This window comes from Pavona decussata, unplaced genomic scaffold (assembly GCF_977016875.1).
Source record: "Pavona decussata unplaced genomic scaffold, jaPavDecu1.1 SCAFFOLD_84, whole genome shotgun sequence".
Classification (NCBI taxonomy): domain Eukaryota; kingdom Metazoa; phylum Cnidaria; class Anthozoa; order Scleractinia; family Agariciidae; genus Pavona; species Pavona decussata.
The window spans coordinates 5,807,336-5,834,477 of record NW_028145502.1 but is presented as its reverse complement, the minus strand read 5'-3'; the positions used below and the strand labels follow the sequence as shown (position 1 = coordinate 5,834,477).

Below are 27,142 nucleotides of genomic sequence, written 5' to 3'. Positions count from 1 at the left end.
CTCAAGATCAGAAGAGAAAATAAAGGAGCGCAATGAGCTCTATAGTCTGAGTTGGTCAGGTCTTGAACAACCTGAAGAACCGATTTGAATTTACTTTCTTATATCATGGATGTACAAAATACGCACATGTTGTGAGTGTGCGGCAGAAAGTTTGCAACTCGATGTTCAGGGTAACCTAACGAGAGCATTATAACAAGATTTTTAAAAAGTTGTTTTCTGGGTTTTCAAAAGGCCAATTCCAGTAAGGTAACACAGAGCTTGTTTAATCTGTTCGGATTCTTTAGCTAAAAATGTAATAAAATGGCCGACAGTTTTAGGGACGAAATCCTAAACTAAAAAGTTTTAGAGTTTTTGTTAACTTTCGGAAATGTTAGGTGCCCTTTTTTTAATACTTTTAACACGGTATTTGACCCCCCTGAATTCAAAATGAGTTTACTTTTCAGCGTTGCAAAAATTTGAAGTAACCTTTTGCTTAAATCATAGCCCTAGCATTTTTCCCGATTATATCCTAATTTTAGAGGCTTGAAAAATCTTTGCAAAAAAATACTCAGCGAAACTAGCCGTTGGGTGGGTTTCCCTGGATGTTTTTCGATGCGGTTTCCATTCAAAACTAAGACTGGTGTATATAAATGATTGTCTTTTATGGGAGGTCAGGTTTGATCATAAGGAAATTTTCTGGTATTCAAATGCCCATAGCTGACCCTTTCCTGAGCATAGAAAGTTGAGTAGACGAAACTGATGGAAGTAAAGACGGACAAAAATCGTCAATACACTTCAATCTCTACTAAAAGAACACTCAGCAAACGAGAAAATGATGGAGTTGAATATTAAAACAAATATGAACAAAGGGCGTCTTTATCAGAGGAGACGAATTCAAAATAACCTAACCTAACTGCGAAAAATAGAGGCGAAGCAAAACCAGTAAGGTAAGGTTTTATAAATCACGCTTATTAATCAAACTGGACAAAGCCACCTGTTGTAAGTTCAAAGGTAAATTCAAGCAAAGCTTTCCAGGTTCTGATTAGGAACTGAAATACTATTGCCATGAAATTTGGCTCTCAAATTATAAAAATAAAATTAAAAACTCAGCTGAACGACATTTCCGAGTTCATAGATAATACAGACAATTCGTATAGCTCATTTCCTTAGCCCAAACAAGGTGCGTTTTCCGAATGATAAAATTGTCTTTGTATGCTACTTATCAATGAAGAAAAAAATGAAACAACAACAACAAGAGCACCAACAAAAAAACCAAAAACAAAAACAGATACGTTGAAGAAAAATCTTAAAATCAACAATTTAGCGTGCTCTTGTCGTCTTTAAAATTGCTTTGTTAACAAACACGTTTCTAACCAAGTTGCGGGGCTGTAGTTTGCACGTTTTCTTCGATATTTTCGGAGACACTTTTTTTTCGGAATTCCTTAAGGGCATATTTAAGAACTCATAATGAAACCTGACACACTGACAAATCCTCGAACAAAGGTATTTGCTGCTTATGACGCAACACTGGTATACAGCTCTCTTTTTGACAGTAGTCGGACAATTGCAGACAAAAGCTCTGTGCAAATTAACATACAATATCTGGCCACTTCTGTTGCGAAGTTAAAGCGAAAATCCACGACGCGACAAACACAGTGAGATGAGAATTTCATTGATCGCTTCTTCCATTAGCTTTGATGAAAAAAAAAAAAAGAAAAAGAGAAGAAGAAGAAGAAGAAGAAGAAGAAGAAGAAGAAGAAGAAGAAGAAGAAGAAGAAGAAGAAGAAGAAGAAGAAGAAGAAGAAGAGCATCTATTTAATATGTTAAGGTTAAAACGTGAACAAAAAAATGCTTGTTATCCTAATACCGCTTTAAAAAGTAATATACATCATGATATTGCTAGAATAAATATTTACTTAAAAGAACGATGTGCGCCTTCAAACTGACCACCACGGAATTTCCTTTTTTTTTTTTTATTTTGTTAATCGGTTGAAGTTACTCAGTTGAACGGGGATGAACTTTTCGTCGCTCTTTCATTTCTGACTTTTAGTGACCTTTCTCCTTTACATTTTTGGCCTTATCGATTTTCTAAAAACCAACCTCTACGATTTTGCAAGGTATAAGGAACATAGTCTATGCGCGTTTAAGCCTGGTTTACACGTACAACGCAAGCATAAGTACAAGGATGTTTACACGTGCGATAAGCATAAGCATAAGGTGACAAACGCAAGCGCAGAAGCATAAAAAATTGCTGCCGCCATTTTGCAAATGGCAACGCATGAGTAACCAGAATGTACGCTGACAACTTGCCACTGTATTTTCAGTTTACTTTACTTGCGCTTGTGCTTATGCTTCCGTCGTCCCGGTTTACACGTACGACGCAACGACGCAAGCACAAGCAAAAGCACAAGAGAATGGAAATCGTTCCATTCTCTTGTGCTTGTGCTTATACTCCATCATATTTCCTGCTTCCATTAAACGCGAATTTCCTGTTGACTTTGACGACAATGTCAGTCGTGAGCGACTTTCAACGCGGCGCTTCAGTCACCAAAATAAGAAGTAGTCCCTTAGTTTCACTGCAGCTCCGGTCAATGGAAGGAGTTAGCAGACAACACACCTACTAGAATTTTCTTTTAAGAATAAATTATTCGTTGAGTTGATTTTACGTACGTGCTCTTTTCTCGTAATGGCGGCTGATGGTGAATACATGCACTTTACATAGACTCATGAATAATTCTTGATTTTGATTAAATTCCGATTAAATTAATATAAAGTTTACGGCTGATCGAGCGAGCGAGCGAGCGACCGAGAGAAATTCAGTCCACATTACAATAACTCGTTCATTGCGCATGCGCGCATTCACGAGTTAAAACTGGACAACAAAATAACAGTGGTTATATTTATTTATATTCATTCATTCATTCATTCATTCATTCATTCATTCATTCATTCATTCATTCATTCATTCATTCATATATTTATTTATTTATTTTTTTTTTATTTTTTTTTATTTATTTATTTATTTATAACAACTTTATTGAAGAAGATAAAACAAATTTTAAAAAGGTTACAACAAAGAAGAACCAAGTCCCATAATGAAGTTGTACCCCTATTGTAAGATTGTGACTATGGTCGTCATCTGTCCGTTGCTAGAATAGTGTAACACAAATCAGATGTGAACAACCTGAAGTTGTATGTAGTTAATACTTTTACTTCATCTTCTGCTTAGGGATTCCGTGTATTTCGAGGTTGGACTAGTATTTACTCCTCTATTTTTCCAAGTCATCGTGTTGCATGAAGATTCCGTTTGATCTTCTCCAATGCAGCATTTTCTCTAAATCATTTCCCATCCCCTATAGGAGATGTGTAGACGACGTTTTGCTCCAGACAACTAGTGAAGAAATGGCAGACCTATTTCACCATACAATGAACAGTCTACAACCCAAATTAAAGTTTGAAATCGATAAAACGGAAACAACACCCAATAGCCTCGACTTCAGAATTACCACATCTAAAAATAGCGAGAGCTCTTTTCTAATTTTACGAGGCAAAAAAAAAGAAGAGCTAAAAACGCGTTATTTGTTCCCCATCAGTCAGCTATACCCAAGAAATCAATGATCACTTTGATTCGCAATGTGCGGAAACGTATCGGGAATAGTTAACATTGCTCCTCACTGATAACAACAACAAAGCAGCAAAACTTATTCGATGACATCCTCCGTCTGAACGGATATCCAGAGAACGCATACACCAAACAAAGCGTCCCCAGAGCCATGAAAGGGACTCTCGACCCACCAACACGCATGGTCATACCTCAAGACTCCGTACATCTCAAAACGGCTAATATAAACCACAAGATCACTAATCCTTTTTTTAGAAAAAAAAGCGGTATGTGTTGTCTACAGATTACACACCCTCAGACGAGCTTTCTCCCACAACACCACGGAAAGTACATGCACCAGAGACAAGTGCCCCATTTCTAAAACCAACTTGTACTAATAAAGAAACGTCGTCTACGAAATCACATTTAACAACTGCAATCAACAATACATCGGTAGCACTACACGTTTCATCAAGTATCGTATAAGAGAACACCTCAATAACGAGAATTCCACCGTGAAGAAACACCTCTATATAATAAAACAAAGACTATAGTGGCATTGAAATTAATACCATTGTGCAAGAAAACTACCCCGAAAATCTACGCCTATTCGAAGTACTTTCCATCAGAAAGGACCAACCTACCCTCAACGCCCGAGAAGAATACAGCGAATTCACGGACCTTTTGTTTAAATGACTATTTTAGTAAATCTGGACTGAGACTCTTTGTTCTGTGGCACTCGTACTTTATTTTATTCATATTTGTATTTATACCTCTCATACATTTTATATACTTTGCCCCATTACTACACTTTCCACACATTTTACTTCACATTAATTTCTGTATAAGCTGTAGGCCGAATATTTTCTAAGCCCTGGTGATGCCGAATTTTTAACCTTTAATTTTAACAGTAGTTAAGGAGGCTCGAGGCAGTTTTTTTGGACTTAGAGTGGAAGTTTTGAAATTACAATCTCGTATGCAAGATAAACTTTGATCTCCTTCATACTACATCATAATTTCAACATATGATCAAAGTTCATTTTCTCATCGTTATGATAAATATTCAAAGCACGTGAATAGAAGTGAAATAGACCGGGACAAGCAAAATAAAATTCTTGTTCGGAGAAAGGGAATAACGACTGAAACTTGAGCACGATTCAGCCTTCTTATCTAACACCAATTTCAGTTCCTGGGCCTAAAACTTGCGTAGATATCGAAAAGAATTATTACTTTAACTGCTTGTAATTTAACAGAAAAACCTGTGGCGGCATTTTAAAGATATCTCGATTTATGCAAAGTAGGAACTTTTTTATTCATCTGCGCTTTATTTTCACTGATTTTAAACATAAATATCTTAAAATCGGAGACACCCATGAAGCTCAATATACATTTAGAATGTTTTGCTATGAGGAAAGACCCTTAAACAGAAAAGACAAAGTATCAAGTTTTATTTTGCCAGAGATATTGGTGAAAATGCTGGAAAAAACAAAATCACCCCATAAAAATTGATTCATTATTTACTTGAAAACGCTCTTACAGATTTTTTTATAATTTCGCCTACAAGTTGTCTAGATTGAGTAGTTTAAATCCCTAACGTTTCGTCATAAAGTGTCTGACTAAATTTCGAGATAATCGACAATGTTTAAAATGAGAGGCTATGCGCTTCCGTTTCTATGGTAATAGCTGTTGCTTGGAAACCGATGAGAAAATAAACTTTGATCATATCTTGAAATTATGATGTAGTATGAAGGATATCGAAGTTTATCTTGTATGCGAGATCGTAATTTCAAAACTTCTACTCTAAGTCCTAAAAAAACTGCCTCGAGCCTCCTAAAATAAAGGCCTCGTTCGAAATTCAATATTGTTATTTTCATAATTCTACTGAAGGATAACATGCGAAGACATTTTCCAGTTGCACCACTTTTTTCTTTACCTCTTCTTTTTTTAGTGAGATGTCGTTCTTCGTCATTTCAAATTTTTTTTCTTGCAAAGCTGATTAAATTGTAACTATCTCCTCAATCTTGCTCTGCGTGAATTCAAGGCTATCACGTAGCTTCCCGCTGCAAGGTTTTCTTCTCGTTAAACAGGAAATTGGCCTTTGGTTCGATTCTTACTAATGTGTCCCATATGGCTGCAAGTTCAGGATCATGTATGTGTTTGTTGGTCGATTCCTTCACTTCCTCCTGTGAATCCGCCCTGCTTGCTTGATTTTCATTAAGTCGTTATGGGTCGGGTGGGGGGAGGGGCGTGTATAGGAAAAGGGGTTGGTGTCAGCCGTATCTTTTGATATTGTCATACTTTTAATATACCTTGTGGTTTGTTTCCAAACATTATCTGAAAAACAATATTAAGACCAATATTCAGTCTGACCGTTAATTTTTACTGGAATTCGTTTTATCGTATTTTGACTGGTAATATCTCAGACATTCTATTGCCAATTTTATTTAAAAAACAATGAGAACTTCTTTGATCTTGAGTTGATAATTGGTGGAAGCATGATGGAGAATATTGAAAGAATCAGGCGAACGTAAACTATGGCATTGTTTAGAATCTTTTAAGTGTTTGAATACCAGAGAGGCCTCATCAGTAGCTAAGTGCTAACGATCTTACAAGAGTGGAAAAAAAGCTGGTTTCGCCGACGTAACAGGCATTACAGCCCACTTACAAAAACATTAATTCAACGCAAGAACGGAGCTCGCTTGGGATAGATTCTTTCATGCCCAAAAATTTGTTGATTTTAAAAAAAGAAAAGACCAAATTGATATCTAAATTTCTGCAGTAAGGCTTAAAAGGGTGGCAGAAGAGGAGCAGAGGAACTGCCGAAATAAAAAAAGAATCAAAACTCTTTTTTTCTTTTTCTTTTTTTTTTTTTTTTAAGTTTTAAAGATTCAGTTAAGCTGCAACGTGTATATTTCATTCTAAAGAGGATCTTTGAAAAACGACAATAACCTTTTACTTGTAACCTACCGATAATCCTGATGCAAAAAAACCATGAGGACTCATATCAGATACTACCCCCAATACGTTTTGGCGAAACCGTTGTGAACATTATTCGAATCTACAATGGGAAGGCTCATCTTAAACGTGTAAGCATGTCGCTCTTTTACTAATGTGCTTGTAGAAATAAATTGAAAGGATATAATCTGCCGGTAATAAGGAAAACATAAATCGCAAATTATTAACACAAGAGTATCGGTTGTCCACAATTTGACTCTACAGATCAGTAAAATCGTTAACATGATTTCTAGGAGAGACGTATTTTCACGTATGCTCTTATCCAGACATTTTCGACTGGCGGGAATTAACTGGTTTTCCTCTGTCTCAGCCTTGGCAATTCTCCTGAATGTTGATTATTCTTCATTAATAATTCATGATGTTATAAGCCAACAAGAGCGCCCCATTCGGGTCAGGTGGATGACTTTGAAACTCACTGAAACACCAGTTCAAAGTCACCAGTGTTTCATCAGGTTTTCATCCCTAGTGTTTCATCACTTTTTCATCACTAGCTTTAAAACTGTTCGTAATCTGCATATTCATAGATTACTCAAACATAGCTTAACATTAATCATTATTTTTTAATAAACAGTGGCCAATTTCAAATCGGTGGACAAGCTCAAGTCATTTGAAAAAAATTTACAGCACATTTCTTAAAGTCACCGAAACAGACTGGCATAGTATCCATATCCGCATTTGGAAAAACTTTTTGTGCCTTCCGTGACACGGACTCCCTGCGAGCTTCGACTGTAGTTGTCGCCGAGTAAGCTGCTGAACTTTGTCCTATTCATACACTTTGAAATTAACTCCACCAGCTCCTTCAATCCCCAAAAATGCCTACTGCCTACTTAGTTTTTATATCTGGTAGATTTAATTGGCTTCGATACTGCTTTCTCTACGCAAAGTTCTTCTTCCTCGATTGTTTTTGACAAGCGAAACCTTTCTTCGGCCATGGCAAAAACAATATGTAAACCACTTCAAGTTCATAACGCTTTTGGAATACAAATTTTGTACATCGCGAAACTATTGGATAATTAAAAAGAAAAAACTCACAAATACAATGGATGCCGACTGAATACAAAAAAATCACACATACAAGACATTAAAAAAAAATGGGAAGAATACAACACAACACTGCATAATTCTGTATTGTTGGAGTGGTCATTTCAAAACTCGTGCTTCGGGTCTCAGCAGGTTTCCAAACGCGTTTGGAAACCTGCTGAAACCCCCGCACTCGCCTGGTAATTCTCAAACACATTAATTATTCATGTGCTGACGACCGAATCAACTTGGACCAATTAGGTCAGGTGCATGTACTTTGATACCAATGAATATACCGATCAAGACGCACTCGATTAGTTAAAAAAATGATCAAGACACTGATCAACAAATTTGAATTTTAATCAGTCTTAATACTGAATACAGTATATTTGCCGCTTCAATCATTACTTTCAACGACAATAGAGCAACATATTTTTCTTTCCACTGGACTTCACAATAGTTCAGCGACAGAGCGTCCATTCCGGCAATCAGTCTGCGCTCAGAGCGGTAACCTTGTAAAAATCGTAGTCCATGAAGAGACTACCAATATCTAATACCGAAAACACACCTAATCCGAAAACACACCTAATCTAAACTGAAAACACACCTTTTTAAATGCGCTTTTAATCTAAATTAGTTTATTTAATCTTTTGTTTTTATATATTCAAGTCATACTGTCATACAATGGATGTAAAGCGCTTAGAACGCATGCGGATAAGCGCTACATAAGTGTTATTATTATTATTATTATTATTATTATTATTATTATTATTATTATTATTATTATTATTATTATTAACTTTAACCTCTCTTAACCTCTTCCATTTGGCAAAAATGCTCACAGCACACTTGTTTTTATACTAAGTTGAAGTTGGAACGGCTTCATTCACCAGAACATTTTCTTGAAAAGAAGTTTTAGGAACGCGAAATCGTTCTGAATCGAGCTCATACTCCATCACGCGCCGTAATGTTAATCTACAAAAAAACTCGCCCCCATGGCTGCATATTAAATATTCCTTTAATTTCAGTTACCACGAATAAGAAACAAACAATAGCTTATTGAGCACGCCTTCTAATTACCCATTCTTCGGAAATAATTCCACTAAAGGCTGGTTTCCATATGATCGCGGATCGCAGATCGCATTCGCAATAAGGTCTGCGATCGTCTGCGATCATATGGAAACTACTTCTGCGATCGTCTGCGACCCTGCGATCGCTATCGCAGACGATCGCAGAAGATAGGACCATGTTCTATCTAAGGGCCGGTTTCCATATGATCGCAGACGATCGCAGACCTTATTGCGATCTGCGATCTGCGATCCGCGATCATATGGAAACCAGCCTTAAATTCTGACACTAGTTTGAGAAGCCAGCTCAAAAACTCGTGCTTCGTTTTTCATCAGGGGTTCTAATCATCTCGAAACAACAAAAGCACTCCGCCTTCGGCGTCGTGCTTTAATCCGTTTCTTGGTGTTTGGAACCCCTAATAAAAAACTCGCATTTGTTTTTGATCTATTACTTCAAACTCCGGAAAATTGAAATGCATTAATTTACGTCCCTACCTATTGCAGCTATAGCATGGCCGCCAAGAGAATAGTCTAAAGCCAGCGACACACTTGGATATTTTATACGCCGATCGCGGCGAATTTGGTCGCCAGCGATTTTTGCCACCGATTGATGTGGACACACCTAGCGATTTTTTTCGCGGCGATGTGGCAGTTCTGAAAACTCATGCGATAAAATCGCCCAACCTGATGGGTTGGCTTTACTGGCGATTCGCAGCAATAAACGTAGAAAATCGCAGGAACGGGCACACTAGGCGAATGTCGGTGAATTTAATCGACGATATCTGACATGCCAGATATCGGCGATTTTATACGCCGATCGCGGCGATCGGCGTATAAGATCGCCAAGTGTGTCGCTGGCTTTTAGAAACAACAACAACAACAAACAAACAAACAAACAAACAAACAAAAAAGGAAAATCACATTTTTTTATTTAACAGGAGCACGTGGGCTTCAACTCCAGCTCAGTTGCAAAATAACACGAATGCATGCTGACTCAATTACTATTTAGCTGACATTCTTTCGATCGTTGCCGGTGAAAACTTAAGAGCGGATTTCCACAAATATCGACCAAGTGGTGGCTCAAGTCAAAAAATCGATTTCGTTCATATTTTGCTCATAGGTAGTCCCTAGTGAGAAACAAGCTGAGCTGTAGTTAGTTTTTCAAAATACCGCTTCCTTTTGAGTAAATATGCGAAAAGCGATTTTGTCTCAGTTGAGCTCAAAGTCCGCTTTCGACGGGATGGAATTTTCCTTAACTTTCGACCGCTCGCGTATCAATCCGCAGACTGTTACTAACCTTCAAATGACATTTATTGCTTTATTAGGTATTCCTCCTCTGTTTTACGGGAAAACATTTAAAACCTAAGTTACTTTTACGTCCGAAGTAGGTTTAGAAGAACATGCTATAAATGCAAACTTTCAACAACCACATTATAGCACTGAAACATTGCCAATTTTACCCATGGGCGATAACTTAGATTTCCCTATAATGACTTTCTATGGCTTCACTGTATACCTATTTATCATAATATAAAAACAAAGCTCTGGGTAAATGAAAATAAATGACCCGCTAGGCTTCAGATTTATCAGCATTTTCTTGAGATTTGGCGATCGAAACGCAAAGAAGATGGCGTGACAGACTGTCACGGGTACAAATAGTTTTTCTTATTAGAAAAAAATGAAGCAACATTTTTTAAGGGAAGCATTTTTCATTCGCAGAAGAAAAATCTTTGGATCGAAAGTTCGGTAGCGTTACTGACCAATATATATTGCGCCTGCTTTTTATAGATGGAAATTCCAGAGTAGCCTGCGTAGCAGTCGTTTCCGTTTCCTTCCAGCCAAGCGCGCGAGGTGCATTGGGCAAAAAGGAGCAAAAAAGTAGGAGCGGGGGAGAGGGGCGGGGAAGGAAAGGAAACGCCCAGACATTTTACCGAACGCCGTTCGTCAGCGAACGGGAGGCAATGATGTTTTACCATTGGTCAATCGTCTGTCAATCAAACTCATAGACTAAAACGACATCCGGTTAACCGTTAGCCTCCCACGCAGACGTTCTTAGGGGTTCGTCACGCGTACGCGTGACGAACCCCTAAGAACGTCTGCGTGGGAGGCTAGTTAACCGTTTATCAAAGATGAAAATACTGGCCGAGGCGGAAAAGAACTCTCGAGTGTCCTTTCGATTTCGAGTTGGCTTCGCTTTGGAAACGACTGAACTACTTTCGCAGAGAGACACGTTAATTCAGTTGAAACCGGAGCAAAGGACTGCTTTAAGAGCGAATGTCCATTAACATCAAGCAAAATCAAGAATTCCCGGTCACGCTCAAAATATAGTTCGATATAGTTTTCATTGCGCTTTGGTTTGGTGGTAGGTATTGTCGTCTCAACAAACATGGTGTCATTCGTTTTTCGAAATCCCGCCGGAATTTTTAAAAATTTAAGAAAATTTGTTCTGGCTGTCGGCGGTCTGAAAGACACGACTATCTGAAAGCTTGTTTCGCATGCAAACAAAAAAAATTTTATTCCAACTCTGTCATCATAAAGAGATTGAGGAGGCCTCAGGTAAATACTTTGCAGGGAAATTTTAGTTCTAACCACGGTCTGAAAAGGAAGTTTGCAATATTATTAAGAACGACTTTGTATTTCACACTACGCGAAATATAATTAATTTTATCCTGGAAACGCGAGGAAGTATTTAGCCATGTGGGACAAGCTCTTTCTGTCTGTAATTCCAGCAAATGAGTTTATATTCTAAAACATTAGTAAAATTTGTCTTGGGTCATTTTATCTACGCTTTGTTCGAGCGACATAAAGTTCGAGAAAATCTTCTAAAATACTGCAACTTGAAGTAAACAAGTTGCCCGCCGCGATTCTGTTTTCGCTGATTGGTTCTTATGTGACATTTGAGGTGACAGTGTAGGCCCCAAGGGAGTGAAGCCATTTGGGGGCGTTCGGTAAAATGTCTGGGCTCAGCGGCAGGCGTTTCCTTTCCTTCCCCGCCCCTCCCCCCCGCTCCTACTTTTTTGCTCCTTTTTATCCCAATGCCTTCGCGCGCTTACCCCGCTTGGCTTGAAGGAAACGGAAACGACTGCTACGCAGGCTAATTCCAGAGCATCCGTTCGCTCTGATGCGGAGTCCAGTTATTGTGGCTGAATATTATTGTGTTAACACAAATAATTGGAAGATTTCTTTTCCTCTTTCTTTACCACTGCCATGGATAAATTAAACTAGAAATAGGTACGTTAAACGCAGCAGATTTGAACTACATTAATCTGATTAAAAGTTTCGACTGTTACATTAAACTCATCCTTTGCGTGAAATATACGTGACAAAGCACACGTACACACAACAAACGCAGGAAAAATGATGAATACGAGCCAGCAACATTTTCCAGTTTTCAGCGCAATATACAGTGATACTTCTCTGAGAAGAAATATCCATTCAACATACTCAAGGATAATGAGTTTAAGAAATCGAGAAGAGTTCTAGCTGCGAAGCACAATGTCACTAGTTCGCGAGCACCACAGAAAACGAGCTGCAAGCCGCTCGAGCGATTGACGAAAACGAAGAAGATGCTCTTTTTGAGGCAGAAGAATTCGGCGACTCCAATCCAGTTGCACTCCAAAGAACTGTGTGGTGGTTTTTATCCCTACACTTGGGTTTCCGAGCCAGAGTTGAGAGCGATGAGGACAATTGACTTAATGCTGCTTCTTTTAAAGTTTAATATGATTTTCACAGCAACCTTTTCTTGATCCTTACTTTATGATGCGCTAGTAAATTTTCTGGTTTCGACGAAACCCTTTTGTGAGCAGTTTCAAAAACAAACCGCAGTTGTTAAGAATTTCGTCATATTCCGCTATAAATCGTTCTTGAAGTCTTTTCTATAATCAGCATGATTACATGTAAACGTTCGTGCTACCGTAGCTTGTTCTTCCTGGGTTGCTCGCGTCATCAAAAATACGTCACGACGGAAACCCTTTGAATTCAAGTGACCGGAAGTGCGTTTTATAAATTGTTCCGAGTGCCATATAATAAACTACTTACTAACCTAGCTTGCTCGAGCCGTACTGGGGAATATTGGCCCTCAGTCGTTTTTGTACGGACCTCGCTGCGCTTGGTCCGTACTGCCACGACCTCGGGCCAATATTCCCCAGTACGGCCCTCGCGCTCGGTTAGTAAGAGGTTATTAAAGGTCGCACGCTATTTGATCTCACACTTTTGTAACGACCGCTGATCTTCGTTTGATTTTACTCGAGAGGAAAAAAACCTAAAAATTCAGAATTTTTCTGATGCAAACCCGTGTTGTAATGAGCTAGACAAGTAAATTTCAATTATATTGTGCGGTGTTGTGTGATTTCATGGGGTTGGTGTTTTAAGTATATCCCGCTGGTGCTCCAAACAAAAGAGAAGATGAGAAGCAAGCGAGTATAAAGAAAACATGGGCGACGCATGGGCTACATTGTGGGATTCCTAAAATATCAACATTCTTATAAATGCAACAGATGATTAATAAATGAATTTATCTAGCACCAACTTTCCATTTCCGTGCGAATACATCCGTCTTCCGTTTTAACATTACTTATATGGTGACAATTAACCGATACTATTCCAATATAAGTAAAATGGATGCCATCAAGCGCTTATTATATGCGGGTACTTGTCCTTGGAAAAATGCGTTTTCCCTTCAATCAGGCGATACCATGGCAACACTTTCCTACTGATCAACCTAACGAATTCTTTCCCTTAAAAAGGGAGAGCGCAGGAATACCAATTGTCGTCGCTTCTAAAGATGTTCAGTGCTAAGGTGTATTTCGAAAGTAATTAAACGTAAAAATGAAAATCTTCCATATTTATTGCGTTGTAATAACTAACATGGCCTCCGCATCGCCTAATATGTATGGTGTTCATATCATTCGCTTGGAGACGTGAGAGAAGATTCGTTCAGGATGAATACACCTCATCAGAAAGTTCGAGGAAAGCTTACTATAGTGAATGTAATGTGTGACGTAAGATGCTAGTTTCAGAACTGAAAACAAAACTGAAAACTCGAAATTTATTTTATTTAATTTCGATACTTCGCAATCGATTACTAACATTTTTTCAACAAGAAAGAGATTAAGTAAAATTTTCGCAAGTATGACAATTACAAGTAATAAACAGCATGACACAGGGAAACCCAAAATTTCTTCGGCAAAATGCCTGCTTCAAGTTTTGATCACCGGAAAACTTAAATCTTTTGTTTTATGAGCTGAGAAGTGACATGTGCTTTATAATAAGATAAAAGAACATGTAGGTAGCATTTGCGTAAAGCCGGCCAGCAACAGCTATGAAATTCATGGAATAAGATTCCGCTTTCTAAAACTCAGTCTTTAGCTTAAATTTTGAGCTATACCATCTGGGAAAACGTAACTGCATTAGCGTATAGAACTATGTCCTTAACAAGCCACAGAACGATCTTCGAATACAGGAGACAACATTGAAGGGTTTGGCTTTTAAAAATGTTACCGTTAGATGCCGCTCATAAGACCCCATGTGTTGTCCAAAGCAAAAATAGTTCATATTTTATTGGGATTCCACAAAGAAAAATGATGTCGTATCAAAAGAAAAATTCACAAACCACAAAAAGCAAGACTACAAGCAGTTGTATTTTTCTTCAAAGATAGGGTAGCGTAATATAAGAAGATGAGCAAAAACAAAAGAATGGCGCAATTTTAAAATAGAGGGCGACGAAGCTGCAAGAAACGATTACGCAAGCCCTCTATCAGGTTCCGTCTTTGTAATTCACAATTTTATGTTCTGTCCTTTGCCACTCGAAGGTCACGTTATTACGAAGTTAAGCATTGCATACGTTACTAATTCTTTAGAAAACTTACGCTGTAGGGGTAACCTTTCAAATGTGGTAATATGGTGAAATAGAAAAAGTAATCAGACAAAAAACCTTTAGTTGTGTTACCCTCGCCGAATCTTCCTATTTTATTAGAATAGGGCTAAATGAAACGGACAGTAGCGACCGTTACAAATGAATGAACTCAAATAGCGTATCGTTTTTATTTATTTACCTCTGCTTTTCACTTTTATTTTCGTTTTTTTGGCCTAACTATGATCAATATGACTATGTAATATTTTTAAGATTACTGTTGCTTTGCTATTGATTTTTGGTCCCATGTGTATACTTTGTTCTTATTACTTAACTGAGGAAGCCCATTCTTTATCAGCCCGGTGGCTTACCTTTGGCTTCCTCGCCATTAGTGTTTAAATAATAATAAATAGCTTTTTGCATTTGTACAGTTTATTGCAAAAGCAATAAACAGAAACTAAAGCGTGACGTCGTGCGACCTCAAACAGTTGAAATTGACTGGATTTTGTTACAACAAAGCCGAACCGATCACGGTCTAGGAAGGTTTAGGAGATTCAGCATATTTCTTTGAAGTCCTTCCATAACGAAATTCAACGCCCAAGAAAATGGGAGGCTTTGTAGCAATAATAAGTGAGTTGCACAAGGTTCGCCGCCTTTCCGCTTCAGGCAGCTTAAAGCTTAGAATAACATGTAACACTTACAGGCGGCCATTTTAATTTTTGCCAAGCCAAGTCTCACCATTTTACTCTTCTCTTTCCCAAATCGATTTATTTTACACTTTTGAATAAGTTAATTTCATTATTACGAAAACCAAAATAAGATTTGGACTTTTCAATCTGCTTCTTGCAGTTCCGATCCTTTATAAATGTTTAGTAAGTTTTGCTAATTTATTTTATTTTCTAAAATTATTGAAATGTAAAATTTTAAATTTTGATCTTCATGATAGGCGAGCAAATAATGACTAGAAGGTTTTCTTTGTCATAAGACCGAATAATAATAATAATAATAATAATAATAATAATAATAATAATAATAATAATAATAACAACAATAATAATAATAATAATAATAATAATAATAATAATAATAATAATAATAATAATAATAATAATAACAATAATAATAATAATAATAATAATAATAATAATAATAATAATAATAATAAAAACAAGGAAAATACAGGGAGATGTAAAGAATCAACCATAAGAGGAGACAGAAAAAATCTGAGCCCCAGATGGGATTCGAACCCACGATCCCACGTGTTCTAGATCGGATGTTTTAACCTCTGAGCTACTGGGGACTCGTTGGTTGATTCTTCACATCTCCCTGTATTTTGCTTTATAATATCCTGCAATAAAAACAAGATTTGTACATTTCAAAAGGTAACGACTTCAGCACAAAGGACGCCATTTTAAGGGAAGGGAGGAAAAGGGGTGCGAAAGTGTTTTTCAACTTATTTATTTATTATTATTATTATTATTATTATTATTATTATTATTATTATTATTTTTATTATTATTATTATTATTAATATTATTATTATTATTATTATTATTATTATTATTATTATTTTTATTATTATTATTATTGTTATTATTATTATTATTATTTTATTATTATTATTATTATTATTGTTATTATTATTATTATTATTATTATTATTATTATTATTATTATTATTCTTTTCATGTCTTCCATTGGAATTGCTGGGTCGGAGTTTCTTTTTCCGCAAAGCTACCGTTACTGGCTTCGACAACAAAAAGAATGTAGATTTAATTGATCCAATTTCTTTCTTCATAGGAAATTGTCAGAGAACAAACTTTCAGAACTACCTAACGAGATATTTGCAAATCTGACGTTGTTGGAATATCTGTAAGTTGTTGGATATAATTTTGTTTGCGCGTAAGACCAGTAAAGTCTTTACAGTCATGTTAGTTATTCAAACATTGTGAATATACTGGGGCTGTACCACAGCAGAACTTTCCGACAGCTGTGAGAATTGTATGGTGATTTGTAGGAGAGCTTGGATCATAAGTCAGACGGAAAACTAATGAGTGGTCATTACTGCAAAGCTATATTTCTTTTAATCAATTTTGTTTGTGAGGCTGAGTGTTTTGGCAACACATTGCCTCAGATAATAGTAATTCGTTATACCTAGAGTAAAACAATAATAAGTTGTCTCTCTTAATCAAGACCGAAGAACTCGCTCGGAGGTTGAAGAAGGAGGAGAAGGGGGGGGGGGGGGAAGGGGGGTCAGGGGGTAGGGGGTACTATCAGCGGACTCTTTTGATATTTATCATAGTTTAAATATACCATGCGGTTTGTTTCAAAAATCATCTTAAAACAATTTTAAGTACGATATTAAGTCTGACTTTTTAATGTTGACTGTAATTCATTCCATCTAATTTTGACTGGTTAAACTCTCAGAAATTTCATTGTAAATGTTATTTAAAAACACAATAAAAGTTTCCTGCTTTTCGACGTTTTTGAAACATTCTTAAAATTCAATTGATTGCGGATCGTAGAACACTGCTTTCCAGAGAACACGGCAAAAATATTGCGCTCATTCACGTCTGATATGTTCATTTACTAATTAGACTCTTTGCAATACCTTTATTGTGTGCTTTTTTGAGATAGCACATTTCGATCGAAACTGCCGTCATGTAAGTTTCTAATAGCGAGCGCAACCTGGGAGCCCTCGTCAGTTTCTTTAGTGTCGGGGAGAGAAGGAATGAGACGTCTTTTTCTCCCCTTCCTGCCAGCCCCTCGTTAGTTTTGGTGCACTCGCCACATTGCGCTCGCCATTATCAACCAAGCTACCGGCAGTTCGATCCAAACATACGATATTGACAATTACATGGGAAAAAAGAGGTTTGAAAACAGTCTATTTATTGCTCTAAAAGAAAATATTTTGGGACGCATTATACCCTCGACGTTTTAGTGTCATATACTTAACATTATCATGTTTATAAGCTTCTATAGCAGCTGGTGTAATAACTCCTTCCCATAGCTTATTTGGGTACAAAGAATGGAAAGAAAGAAAGAAAGAAAGAAAGACCAAACACACAACTAATTGCAGACAATTGCCAATAAAGGAAGAATGAGGGAAAGCACCATTTTACATTGATTCAAACTACTCAAGTGTGCCTCTCACGTAGGGACTTTCAGTTCATAGGAGCGAGGTTATTTTTTTCGCCTCTTATACCAATCTATATTCATCGATCTGACGCAATTCCAGTCCCCTTGGTCTTTCTGATAGCTCAATTTTTATAATATTTTAGCAGTTAGTACTGATACTTTACTAGCTTCAGTGTTACGTACGATGAAGAATCTAGCAAGAAAGATTTGGAAAGCAAATATTACCACTTTGATTCACTTGTTATTTAGCCGAAAATCTCTTGTGCTAATGTTGTTATGATGAAAGTCGCATTTAATCATACGAAGCGTTTTTCTTGTTGACTTCCAGTAAAGATATTGCTTTGTTGTAAAAAAATAAAAGTCGTTTCCTGTTTATGTAGCCAAAAGTCTCCTAAAGTGGCTGACGAATCCTACTGTCGTTTACCTCTTTTGTTATGGGAGCCTTAATGAGCAAACATAGAACACGTAATTGCGAGAAGAAACAGTAATTGTTATCTGAAAAATCGTTTAAATTTTGAATAGCGTGTATTTTCAGGAAAGGGGAGAGAAAGGAAATCAATCAAGCAAGCAAGCAATCAATCAATCAATCAATCAATCAATCAATCAATCAATCAATCAATCAATAACCAATCAATCAATAAAACACAGTGTGCACATTATATTTTAAAACCGTAACAAACTCGCAATGAGGCTGCAACAGCCAATAAAAGTCGGATAAGAAAACGATAATCGAACCCTTGCTACTCACCTAGCTTTCAAAGCCTCGTAAATAATTCGTAAGCCTAATTAATCTATCAAATGGTCAATAAAACATCACGTGGGTGGTTTTAAAACCCCGAAAATGTTTGATTTACACGAAACAATTCGTGTCGTAGGCCTGTCGTAAGCTTGTCGCGTGCGACGAAGTCGCACCGTGTAAATCGGCCTTAAGGTTACCCTATACCTTCAGAGGTGTCTTCAGATGTGTCTCGAGTCCAAGCGATGTAGCGCATCCAGTTTAAACTGTAGATACCTGAACCCTTATATCAAACTAAAGCTTATAGAGTTGGCTATCAAACAAAGCCAAGAATTTTAAAATAAAATGAATTGCCGAATTTTTAGCGCTGTTTTCTTGAATCAATTTTTTTCACTTTTAGAGCCACTTCAAAGAACTAAAACTCAAAAGGAATTTGTTCGTTTGACTTCACATTAGGACGGTAGCTAGTTTAACATGTAAAAAAAAAAAAAAAATATGTCTGCGATTATTTTCTTTCGAAATATATTTTCTCCGAGAGCGATTTTTGTATGATCACTCTACATTTTTTTCATCCTATCTCCAAAATGCTCCATAACTTTTCATTACCATTGAATATGGCAAAACGCAGACAACATTTTTTAGCGCTTTGGGTTTGGAACTGAGGAGCAAATTAAATTAGCGAAAAACAAAATTCGCTTTGACTTGTAGCTTTAAAAAGATGATTCGGACGCTCGCATTTATAGGTCATGAAAAATTCGACAATTCATTTTATTTAAAAATTCTTGGTATAGTTTGATAGCCAGCTCTATAAGCTTTAATTTGATATAGGGGTTTAGATATCTACAGTTTAAACTAGACGCGCTACGTTGCCTAAATGCGAGACACCTCTGAAGGTATAGGGTAACCTTAAAAGTGCTGTACAAGCCCGCAAATGATCCCCGGACCGGAAACGATCCCCAACTTGAACCGCAAATGTTCCCCGGACGGGAAATGATCCCCAGATTGGACTGCAAATGATCCCCGATCGCTTCACCATAAATATAGAATGGAAAGGACTCAAATTTGGACAGTGGATTTTAACTTTATAGAATTCATTTTTCTAATAACACCAGTCGTTATATTAAAGTGTTTGCACGCACATTTCACGACTTTAAAATTAGCATCTCATTGCACAGTGCAACAGAACAATTTACTTATAAACTGGAACATATCTTGTACATAATTTACTTATACCATTACAACGCCTAAAATGTGCACGAATTGAACGAATTTCGTCATTTTTCAAGTAGGGCGAACAATACGAGATAAATTTTGCCAGTGCAACTCAAAAATAGTTTACTGGAACAGACCAACTTGCTTGTAAGATAAGAAATCAATTTATACCGTTGTGGGACACCGAGATGTGACCTATCAGGAGCTGATCACTGTGTTCACAGGGTTGGAGTGCCTTCTAAATTCCCGTCCGCTGACTTATAAGAGTTCAGATCCGCGAGACGATGTTCCATTGACCCCTAACCATTTCTTGCATGTCCAAATGGGAGGAAAATTTGCCCCTGAGTCGGTTGAAACCACTACTTTTCACTTGCGTCAAAAATGGAGAAAAGGTCCAGGACATTATTCCACGAGTGTGGAGGAGATGGCTCAAAGAATGTATTCCTGCCCTCAACAGCCGACCAAAATGAATTCCGAGACCTAAAATTTGGAGATGTTGTTCTTATGATTCAGCCAGATGCTCCAAGAGGACGTCGGCCATTAGGGCGAATATTGTTTAAGTGATGGCCACCCCTGTGTAGCCTAAGTTACGTGTGGAGTGAAGACTGTCCTAAGACCAATTAACCAACAGATTCCCTGAGTGGAATTAATAGCTAATCAGTTATTTAGAGCCACACTAGGACTACCTTCCAGAGCGGTAAGGGGAGATATTAAGATGACGGTAAACGAACTAGAGCGCTCGCGCACTTAAAAACATTTTGAATTTTCGTGAAGATTTTAATTTTCGTGTGCAAAGTTAGTTTTTGTGAGACGCGTTTTTGGGGGATTTTCTTGAAGGTGTGGTGTCAACCGCGTTACCGTTTTGAAGTTGTTTTTTGGCCGAATACCGTCTGGCTGTTGGTTTTTGTAGAAATTTCCTCAACCGCAAAGTTGAAGAGCAAAGTGTTGCAAATTAACATCGCCTCTCAACTTTTCACGATAAGGAAGAGAATTGAACAAGAAAAAAAAATATTGTAGGGTGTATGATTTTAACATCACAACTCGGGCAAAATAAAAAATTGGATCACCAGAACCTCCACAGTTAATTGTTTTTTTCCCAGTGGGTTGCTGTAAAGAAAGGAAATTCTACATTGTAAATCAATGAAACAATAAGAAGGCACGTGTCAAGTGGGATGGAGGAAGCCTTACTACCTGGCTCTAGCGTCAATTTCTAGTGAAAGACAGGAGCAGGTCTGGCCGCTGTGAAGTATGTCAGATAATCCGCTCCAAAGTCAGCGTGCTAGAAGTCGCTTGTAGTTTTTGCTAATGTATGGTTTGCAAAAGATGTCTCATCCGTGATTCATCTTAATGATCAAAAGTCAGGTATAAAAGCAGTGACACGTTTCCTATAATGATTGTTTGCTGACCCTACACAAACGCGCGTTCGCCATGACGTGGTCTTCATGTTTCGTTTATCAAAAATCAGTACTGAGTCTTGCTCGGCCAAATTTCTTCACTGGAAGAATCATGTAACCTTGACTCCAGGCCCCAAATTCAATGAAGTGATGCCTTATTGATGTTTTATAGCTCTATTAATAATCATGTGAAAGGAGATAATATCATTATTGTGTTAAAGTGTTATGTTGAAGGTTGTAAGAAGCGTAAAGTTCTTTCTACGAAGTTCTTAAATAAACATTATTTCGCGTGTGTCTGACACAGATTAAAAACCTAAGCAAGATGATTGAGCAGTAGGGACTATTAACTAACACTCAAAATTGTTAAATTGCAGATATTTACAGAATAACCAGCTGCAGCATTTACCAGAGGGCATTTTCTCTTCCTTGGTTTACCTTTACAAACTGTAAGTACCACACAGAGTAATGATTATTTGGCTCTTGTCAATACAATTGCGTTCTTGTAGAACTGTGCATTGCCTTGGTTACAATCAAGTTGTATGACATTTGGTTGTTAGAGGAAGTGGGTAACTTTCTTGTTTGCAATTTTAAGGCTATCAACTGTTTCTCGTAGCCATATAACGCTTTGATTCCTCATTCAGACACTCCAGTTTCCTCCTCCTTTGATTGTTGAGATAGAATTTAGAGTCCTCACGTGTGGTTATTGTAGCCTGCAAGCAAGCTCTTATGGGGGTGGGGGGCGGGAGGGGAAAAGAGGAGAGAGCTTGCAACGATGTCTCAGGAATTTTCATTTCTGCGTTGAATTTTTCGACGCAAAATGCTGATTGGTGGATATTGAATTTGGTGCTTACGTCATTGCGCTTCGCCTGCGTTGTGTTGACAACACAAAAATGGTGGCGGAGTTTCTATTTGTGATGGTTGCGAGAATTTCTCTAAATAACTTAGGTTTTTTAGGGCAACGTTTTTTAGAAGCGCAATGATTTCATTTTGATCTGGCACTCTCACGTCTGCTTTGCTACTCGTTCACAACATCACAAATTTCACACGAGTTGAGTGTTCCAATGAAACCACGTTGTCGATATTGAGAATTGCGTTCTCGTTCTCGGAGACCCGGCTGCAGAATTGAGATCCTTCCGATTTCCTTGCACTGCTTCTTTTTTCCCTGGCCGGACTGTGTCCAGTTTTCGACATTTTTTAGGTCCAGTAGTTTTGTGGCGTTGACACTGCAGTCGGCAAGATTTGCTTGACCCTTGGGACGACATTTGTGACCTCTACTTTTTGGTCAATCGGCTTTTAGTGTGCTCACAATTAAGTAAAATCCTTCACTTAATTTTCTGATTTTTGTGGCACTTCGTAGGCATACTCGATCAAAGAAACTATAGTTTTTGTCAGCAAGGATTCCTGTCTTTCGAAGTGTATCTGATAACATTGTACCTTTCATATGTTTGTTTACGTTTGCTATCGTTTACGCTTTGCGCTGATTGGCCAAATTCTGACAGCTAGGACAGCAGGGAAACGCGGGGAGTATTGGAGGCGCCATTCAAATTCCTGAGACATCGTTGCAAGTTCTCTCCTCTTTCCCCCTTCCACCCCCCACCCGCAAGAGAGCTTGCTCGCAGGCTATGGTTATTGTTATTACGGGTACCAAATTTTTTAACGTCATCCTGCGTGACCTGAAATTGGTATATAAACCAGTGGAGAGTGTATGAAAATGATAGCAAGACGGTATGATAAATTATCGTGAGTGGATTAAATTAAACGTGCTGTGAACATCGGGACAAGAACCGCACATGTGTTGCCTAGTGTTATTGCTAAATTATTGAGGCTACACCATAAATTTTAGGTGATTCCGCTGGATAGTATTGTGGATTGTTTCTGCGCATAAATTTTTGCGTCATTAACACGCGTCTGGCACGAGAGCGCACGCTGAAAACATGATGTGTTTCTTGAAACTAGGCCTAGCCAATAAATAAATTGTTTTCTCCTAAACGAGCACCATGACCAATTTTTATTATCGTGGTATTTTTACTTAGCTGTTATTCTATTTATGTTTTAATTAAAAAAAAAAATGACGACAGAAAAATGAGTCATTTCCCGGAAATATTATCTTGCCCACCATTTGGGGACTTCAAATAATGATACTGAGAACACGCTTGCAAGAAACGTTTCAGGTCAATACTGATTAATAATGTGCTTAATGTTATCTTTAATTGATGCTCATGCTTCATACCATAACATTTTCCTTCATTATACTTCATCGAAGTTATTTCTGTTACCACACAACCTTGCAAGAAATGATCAAACGGAGTCATTTTTAAATGCAAATACTGGAATCAACTATTACTTTCATTTCATGATAATCACCTTAGCAGTAAAATAGGTCGCTGGGAAAAGGCTGCAGCGAATTGTTTAACACCGAAAAATGGAATGAAAAGAAAATAAAGAAGCTAAAGATTATCTCAACACTTCGATATGTACTCACGATTCTCACAACTGCTGAAAAAGTCCTCATTTTTCAAAGGTTTCTTTTGCGTTGTTCCATATTCGTCGACACAGTCTTGTTAGGTTTTACTTTCGTTTGTATTTCTTGATGTAAGATAAAGTTTTCTTAATCGCATTCTATAGTTGACTCATAATAATAAAGAATATGACACTATCCTGCATTCCATGTCATTATAGCAAATAAACATCTGTTGTTTCCTGAGAAACTAACACATTATCTAACTCACTCGGAAAAGAAACCGCGTAACATTATAAAATCTAATGGAGGCATTGTATATATTCAATGTTTGAGAAACACTGTTTTAATTGACAAGTATAATAGCTAATGGAAACCTGAACGGCTAGTCACTACCATCAAACGGAAGTGGCTGACGTCTCTTGCGCAAAATGAGCTGCGCTCAGTTTTTGTGTTTTGTTGTTGTTAAAATGTTTTGGGGAAAAAGAGCACATCTATTTGCGAGAAGAAATTGTAGTTATTGTTACCCGAAAAAATCGTTTAAAGTTTAAATTTTTTTTATATAATGAAAGGAAGTGAAAGGAAACATAAATAAATAACACTAAAGAAAATAGAAATAGTAAAAGAAAAGAAAGAAAAAATCAAAAATTAAAAACAAAAGGAAAGAGATATTTCTGATACTGGAAATTGGTAAAGGGTCAAATCTATTATATGCAGTATCAAGACTGAAGATTCAAATATTAAATCGTATTTCGACTTCATATATATAAAGGGGAAAAGACATTGGTATTGAAAAGGGAATGTAAAGCCTGTAGTGCTTGGGAGCGGCTGATTGTTTCCTAATCTTTATAGCCTAAAGGCGATAAAGGTCCAACCTTCCAGAACTCAGTGTTTCTTGCCTAAAAGCCTGAGAAAAACTTCTAAGAAAAATGCTGAGTCTCCTGAGTTTGGCCTTGTTTTAACAACAGTTTGTCAAAACCAACTGTTAAAGGTCGCACGCTATTTGAACTCACGCTTTTGTAACGACCGCTGATCTTTGTTTGACTTAAGCCACGGGGAAATAATCCATAAATTATCAGTAAATTTTCTGATGCAAGCCTGTGATATGACGAGCTAGATAAATAAACTTCACTAACATTTTATTTTACATTTTTACTTTATATTTTTTTAGTCTCCCCAATTAGTAGGGCACTTGTGCTCGGCTATTCAGATAAAGTTGTTATTATTATTATTATTATTATTATTATTATTATTATTATTATTATTATTATTATTATTATTATTATTATTACATCGTGTGGTGTCGTGTGATTTTATGGGGTTGATGTTTTTTTAGTTTATTCCGCTGATGCTCCAAACAAAAGAGGAGAGGTGAAGCAAGCGAGTAAGAAGAAAACATGGGCGACGCATGGGATACATTGTGGGCTTCCCCAAAAAATCAACACTATTATCAAAACAACAATTGATTCATTAATAAATTTATTTAGCACCAACTTTCCATTTCCGTGCGAATACATTCGTCTTTGATATTCATATTGCGTACAGATGACAGATAACCGATACTATTCCAATATAAGTAAAATTGATGCCATTAATTGCTTATTATATGCGGATGTTTGTCCCTGGAAAAGTGCGTTTTCCCTGGAATCAGGCGATACCCTGGCACCACTTTCCTATTGAACAACCTATTGTGATAAATTCCGTCCATTTAAAAAGGAGGAGCGCAGGAACACCAATTGTCTTCGCTTCTGAAGATTTTCCGTGGTACGGTGTATTTCGAGAGTAATTAAAAGTTGATTGAAAATATTCTCTATTTATTGCGATGCAACAGCTAACATGGCCTCCCCATCATTTAATATGTATGGCGTTCAGACCATTCGCTTGGAGACGTGAGAAAAGATTCGTCGAGGAAGTATACGCCTAATCAGAAAGTTCGAGGAAAGCTTACTATAGGGAATGTGATGTGTGATGCAAGATACTAGTTCAACTCAAAACAAAACTAAAAAATTAAAATTTCATTTATTTAATTTCGTTACTTCGCAGTCAATTTCAAACAATTTGTCAAGAAGAAAGATATTAAATAGATTTTTCACTACTATGACAAATACAAGTTATAAACAACATCAAACAGGGAAACCCAAAGGTTCTTCGACAAAAATCCTGCTCAAAATTTTGGAAAACTAAAACCTTTTGTGTTCGGAGGGGAGAATATGTGGTTTACAATGTGATAGAATATAAAAAAAGGAAGTAAGGACGATTCTATTGACAGTGCTGAAAACGATGATGAAGGAGTGGAGCTTTACCGTCAATTTAAAGCACATATGGGGAGTTGCCAATATGCAAGCCAGAAAGTGGATCTTTAATCCGCCTAAAGTTATTAAGACTAAATGCCAGTAAAAATCAAAGAAATCGTTTTCACGGTCAAAAAATCGATTTCGCTCATATTTTGTTAGTTTGAAGGCCTAGGTGAGTAAGTAAAGGATATAAGGTTAATTTATTTTGAAATATTCCATATAACCAGGCAAGGAGCCATAATCAGAGATGGAGACCGTAACGAGATGCCATTTTGACTTGTGCCATGTGTTGTGCCAAAACAATATATTTTTAGAAAAATTTGCGCGCATACGCGCGTGCGCGCACGCGTGTAAATGGCCAGGATCGCGCGTGGAGAAATTGAAATTTTTTTCTACCCGTTTAAACCGGCGTCCAAATTTTAAAATTTTGCTTGGGGATATATTATCAGTGCCCACATTTAAGGAATTAGACCCTCACAACGAAAAGGTAACAATTGAAAGAAGACGGGGGAAGTTGGAATAAGCGGCATATTGATCAAATGACTCTCAAAGTAAAGTCAAAAAGACACCAAAACGGTGGCCGGCTGCGTGCATTGCTGCAATTGAATGAATATGTACTCAGACACGTTAGTGAATTTTTTCTCAGCTGCTTTCTCTCACTTTTGCCAGTATGATATGGTTCAAATTGTACCCGAAAAATGTCTAAAGTTCAGTTACTTGTTGTTGGAGAAAGTCTAAACAGTTGTGGAAAGTTGTGATGCTGCAAAGTTGTTACGCAGTTTTCACAACCTCCATATTGAACTCTGTCAGTCTCACTGTTTTCTTGCTCATGTTGAACTGGAAAAAGAGCTTTGCACTGCTTGGAATCAATTTCCGTGGCCATGGAAAGGAAGAAGCAAAACAACAACCGGCTACACGGATGGACTTTCTAACCAGGAAAAAAAGTACGCTAAAAAATTGTACCTTCTCACATTCCGCGTAAACCCGCAGCCGGTTTCTTGGCTATAAACAAAGCCTGATTCCGGGATATAAAACAGTGGAGGATGCATTTGACTGAGACCGACACCGAGTTGAAACATTTGGATTGGTTTCTGGGTTTTAGTCAAGATACGTACTTCAAAATAAAGTAAAAAATGTCTTCTTTCATTTCAGCTTTCATTTTGTTTTCACTCCCGTGGACATGCAGGAAAACTTTTCGTTTGTCTGCTAGTAGTTTTGTTTCACCTCTCTAGTTCTTAATTTCTGCCGGAGGCATTTTGAGAATTATTGGCTTATTTTGATGTTAAAGTTGCTAGTTTGATGTTGAGGAAATTTATCCTGCGAAATTGAAAAAAAGAAAGAGTTTGAAAACAGATAAGAACGTGTTTACAGCTTTCT

At 37.2% G+C, this 27,142-nt stretch overlaps 1 protein-coding gene across 1 annotated transcript in view; it reads left to right on the top strand.

The window, feature by feature from the left end:
* Positions 1-27,142, top strand: part of LOC146475627 (uncharacterized) — a 140,937-nt gene that overhangs the window by 36,264 nt on the left and 77,531 nt on the right. Inside the window, exon 4 of the mRNA XM_085116025.1 lies at positions 16,334-16,405. The gene's annotated coding sequence lies outside the window, so the exon portion shown is untranslated. The remainder of the gene's footprint in view (positions 1-16,333; positions 16,406-27,142) is intronic.